The sequence below is a fragment of the Pituophis catenifer genome, unplaced genomic scaffold (genome assembly GCF_029215685.1).
Source record: "Pituophis catenifer annectens isolate HBS135680 unplaced genomic scaffold, rPitCat1.0.hap2 SCAF_60, whole genome shotgun sequence".
NCBI lineage: Eukaryota > Metazoa > Chordata > Lepidosauria > Squamata > Colubridae > Pituophis > Pituophis catenifer.
The window spans coordinates 45,001-50,000 of record NW_027256940.1 but is presented as its reverse complement, the minus strand read 5'-3'; positions in this window follow the sequence as shown (position 1 = coordinate 50,000).

The following is a 5,000-nucleotide window of genomic DNA, read 5'->3' as shown; positions in this document are numbered from 1 at the left end:
CAGTCTTCCCGGTCTACCGGGGCCCCGGCCGGATCAGCCTTTCTGTTTCCCCCGCCACGATGGATGCACGGGATCCCGGCTCCGGGTCCGCGGGCCTCGGTCGGGGACCTCCGCCGTCGCCTCGGTGCCCACGCCGGACCCCGGGGGTGCCCGAGACGGGGAGAGGGCCGGGTCTACCGGGACGGCCTCGGGCGGGTCCGGCTTACCGGGGCCCCGGCCGGATCAGCCTTTCTGTTTCCCCCGCCACAATGGATGCACGGGATCCCGGCTCCGGGTCCGCGGGCCTCGGTCGGGGACCTCCGCCGTCGCCTCGGTGCCCCCGCCGGACCCCGGGGGTGCCCGCGACGGGCAGTCGTCCCGGTCTACCGGGGCCCCGGCCGGATCAGCCTTTCTGTTTCCCCCGCCACGATGGATGCACGGGATCCCGGCTCCGGCGCCGCGGGCCTCGGTCGGGGACCTCCGCCTTCGCCTCGGTGCCCACGCCGGACCCCGGGGGTGTCCGCGCCGGGCAGTCTTTCCGGTCTACCGGGGCCCCGGCCGGATCAGCCTTTCTGTTTCCCCCGCCACGATGGATGCACGGGATCCCGGCTCCGGCGCCGCGGGCCTCGGTCGGGGACCTCCGCCGTCGCCTCGGTGCCCCCGCCGGACCCCGGGGGTGCCCGCGACGGGCAGTCGTCCCGGTCTACCGGGGCCCCGGCCGGATCAGCCTTTCTGTTTCCCCCGCCACGATGGATGCACGGGATCCCGGCTCCGGCGCCGCGGGCCTCGGTCGGGGACCTCCGCCTTCGCCTCGGTGCCCACGCCGGACCCCGGGGGTGTCCGCGCCGGGCAGTCTTCCCGGTCTACCGGGGCCCCGGCCGGATCAGCCTTTCTGTTTCCCCCGCCACGATGGATGCACGGGATCCCGGCTCCGGGTCCGCGGGCCTCGGTCGGGGACCTCCGCCGTCGCCTCGGTGCCCCCGCCGGACCCCGGGGGTGCCCGCGACGGGCAGTCGTCCCGGTCTACCGGGGCCCCGGCCGGATCAGCCTTTCTGTTTCCCCCGCCACGATGGATGCACGGGATCCCGGCTCCGGCGCCGCGGGCCTCGGTCGGGGACCTCCGCCGTCGCCTCGGTGCCCCCGCCGGACCCCGGGGGTGCCCGCGACGGGCAGTCGTCCCGGTCTACCGGGGCCCCGGCCGGATCAGCCTTTCTGTTTCCCCCGCCACGATGGATGCACGGGATCCCGGCTCCGGCGCCGCGGGCCTCGGTCGGGGACCTCCGCCTTCGCCTCGGTGCCCCCGCCGGACCCCGGGGGTGCCCGCGACGGGCAGTCGTCCCGGTCTACCGGGGCCCCGGCCGGATCAGCCTTTCTGTTTCCCCCGCCACGATGGATGCACGGGATCCCGGCTCCGGCGCCGCGGGCCTCGGTCGGGGACCTCCGCCGTCGCCTCGGTGCCCCCGCCGGACCCCGGGGGTGCCCGCGACGGGCAGTCGTCCCGGTCTACCGGGGCCCCGGCCGGATCAGCCTTTCTGTTTCCCCCGCCACGATGGATGCACGGGATCCCGGCTCCGGCGCCGCGGGCCTCGGTCGGGGACCTCCGCCGTCGCCTCGGTGCCCCCGCCGGACCCCGGGGGTGCCCGCGACGGGCAGTCGTCCCGGTCTACCGGGGCCCCGGCCGGATCAGCCTTTCTGTTTCCCCCGCCACGATGGATGCACGGGATCCCGGCTCCGGCGCCGCGGGCCTCGGTCGGGGACCTCCGCCTTCGCCTCGGTGCCCCCGCCGGACCCCGGGGGTGCCCGCGACGGGCAGTCGTCCCGGTCTACCGGGGCCCCGGCCGGATCAGCCTTTCTGTTTCCCCCGCCACGATGGATGCACGGGATCCCGGCTCCGGCGCCGCGGGCCTCGGTCGGGGACCTCCGCCTTCGCCTCGGTGCCCCCGCCGGACCCCGGGGGTGCCCGCGACGGGCAGTCGTCCCGGTCTACCGGGGCCCCGGCCGGATCAGCCTTTCTGTTTCCCCCGCCACGATGGATGCACGGGATCCCGGCTCCGGCGCCGCGGGCCTCGGTCGGGGACCTCCGCCTTCGCCTCGGTGCCCACGCCGGACCCCGGGGGTGTCCGCGCCGGGCAGTCTTCCCGGTCTACCGGGGCCCCGGCCGGATCAGCCTTTCTGTTTCCCCCGCCACGATGGATGCACGGGATCCCGGCTCCGGGTCCGCGGGCCTCGGTCGGGGACCTCCGCCGTCGCCTCGGTGCCCCCGCCGGACCCCGGGGGTGCCCGCGACGGGCAGTCGTCCCGGTCTACCGGGACCCCGGCCGGATCAGCCTTTCTGTTTCCCCCGCCACGATGGATGCACGGGATCCCGGCTCCGGCGCCGCGGGCCTCGGTCGGGGACCTCCGCCGTCGCCTCGGTGCCCCCGCCGGACCCCGGGGGTGCCCGCGACGGGCAGTCGTCCCGGTCTACCGGGGCCCCGGCCGGATCAGCCTTTCTGTTTCCCCCGCCACGATGGATGCACGGGATCCCGGCTCCGGCGCCGCGGGCCTCGGTCGGGGACCTCCGCCTTCGCCTCGGTGCCCACGCCGGACCCCGGGGGTGTCCGCGCCGGGCAGTCTTCCCGGTCTACCGGGGCCCCGGCCGGATCAGCCTTTCTGTTTCCCCCGCCACGATGGATGCACGGGATCCCGGCTCCGGGTCCGCGGGCCTCGGTCGGGGACCTCCGCCGTCGCCTCGGTGCCCCCGCCGGACCCCGGGGGTGCCCGCGACGGGCAGTCGTCCCGGTCTACCGGGGCCCCGGCCGGATCAGCCTTTCTGTTTCCCCCGCCACGATGGATGCACGGGATCCCGGCTCCGGCGCCGCGGGCCTCGGTCGGGGACCTCCGCCTTCGCCTCGGTGCCCACGCCGGACCCCGGGGGTGTCCGCACCGGGCAGTCTTCCCGGTCTACCGGGGCCCCGGCCGGATCAGCCTTTCTGTTTCCCCCGCCACGATGGATGCACGGGATCCCGGCTCCGGCGCCGCGGGCCTCGGTCGGGGACCTCCGCCGTCCCCTCGGTGCCCACGCCGGCCCCCGGGGGTGTCCGCGCCGGGCAGTCGTCCCGGTCTACCGGGACGGCCTTGGGCGGGTCCGGTTTACCCGGGCCTCGGCCGGCCTAGAGTGTTTCTGTTTCCCCGCCTTGATGGATGTACGGGATCCCGGCGCGGGGGCCCCGGGCCTCGGTCGGGGACCTCCGCCGTCGCCTCGGTGCCCGCGCCGGGGCCCTGGGGTGTCCGTGACGGGCAGCCGTCCCGGTCTACCGGGACGCTCGGGCGGGGACCGGTTTACCCGGGCCTCGGCCGGACCGGAGTGTTTCCGTTTTCTGCTTCCCTGCCAGGATGGCTGCGAGGGGTTGATTGAAAGAGCTGGTTTGACGTGAAAAGCTTGACTTCAAGTGAAAAGTTTGTTACAATTTCTGCCATCTTCCTTCCTCCAAAGTTTTGGGTGTAGTTTTCCCAGAGGAACCTCTCGTAGGCCTTTCATTTCTCATCTTAACTTCCCTCATTTATTCCATATTTTCCTTCCTCTTGCCGAATGGCCGAATCCAGTCCATTTCTAGTCAAGGAAATTATTCTTATTTCTTGCTGACCTATTTGCTTTGTGGAGCAAGTCGTTCTTAGGTCCCTTTGTTCTTTCTTCAACTTCTTCTGCTCCTTCTCTCGACGCTTTCTCGTCTTGTTCTCTTACTTGGCTCTCTTTTGGCTGTTCTTTCTTCTCCTCCCGTCGTCCGTCCCCACTTTCATCTCTCCATCTTTCCTGTTCTTGGTCATCTCTACGTTGTTTATCAAATAATTCCGCTTTCTCTCTTGAATCTACTCGATATCTTTGCTCTCGCCAGCTCGCCGATATTTCAGCTCGCCGATATTTTGTGCTTTCCCGTCGTGTTTCCCATCCATTGCGATCTCTCTGCTCTCCCTGTCTTCTCGGTAAATCGGAGATGAATTTCTCTGGGCGGGTGGTTTCTCATCGCGTGTCTTGTGTGCGCTCCCTACGTTTCGTCCATCCCGTTTAATATCTATCCCTCCCTCCCTCTCCTTGCTTTCTTCCATTGCTTCTGCTAATATCATTTCCAGAATGATAACCCTGAGCCTGAACCTGAACCTAACCCTAACCCTACAACTTTTCTCCCTAACCCTAACCCTAACCCTAACCCTAACCCTAACCCTAACCCTACAACTTTTCTCCCTAACCCTAACCCTAACCCTAACCCTAACCCTAACCCTAACTCTACAACTTGTTTCTCTAACCCTAACCCTAACCCTAACCCTAACCCCAACCCCAACCCCAACCCTAACCCTAACCCTAACCCTAACCCTAACCCTACAACTTTTCTCCCTAACCCTAACCCTAACCCTAACCCTAACCCCAACCCTAACCCTACAACTGTTTTCTCTAACCCCAACCCTAACCCTATAACTTTTCTCCCTAACCCTAACCCTAACCCTAACCCTAACCCCAACCCTAACCCCAACCCTAACCCTACAACTGTTTTCTCTAACCCTAACCCTAACCCTACAACTTTTCTCCCTAACCCTAACCCTAACCCTAACCCTAACCCCAACCCTAACCCTACAACTGTTTTCTCTAACCCCAACCCTAACCCTATAACTTTTTTCCCTAACCCTAACCCTAACCCTAACCCACACTTTCGACTTAAAACCGTTTTTAGATTTAAAGTCGTCTTTCGACTTAAAGACGGACAGACGGCCCGGTCTACCGGGCCGCTCGGGCAGCCTCGGCCGGACCGGCGTCTCTGTTTCTGTTTCCCTGCCACGATGGATGTCGCGTGCGAGGGGTTGCTTTACATAGCTGGTTTGAAGTTGAAAGCTTCCGTTCTTGCCTAGATCTCTTGCTATCGCAAGCCTTCCGATCCAAGCTCCCATCGCAGTTTCAAGCGTCCTGCTTTCTTGGTTGGGAAAATCGGGGCGGCGAGACCTGACGCTCGCTTCCCCGACCCCGACCCTCACCCTTCTTCGAATGGTCT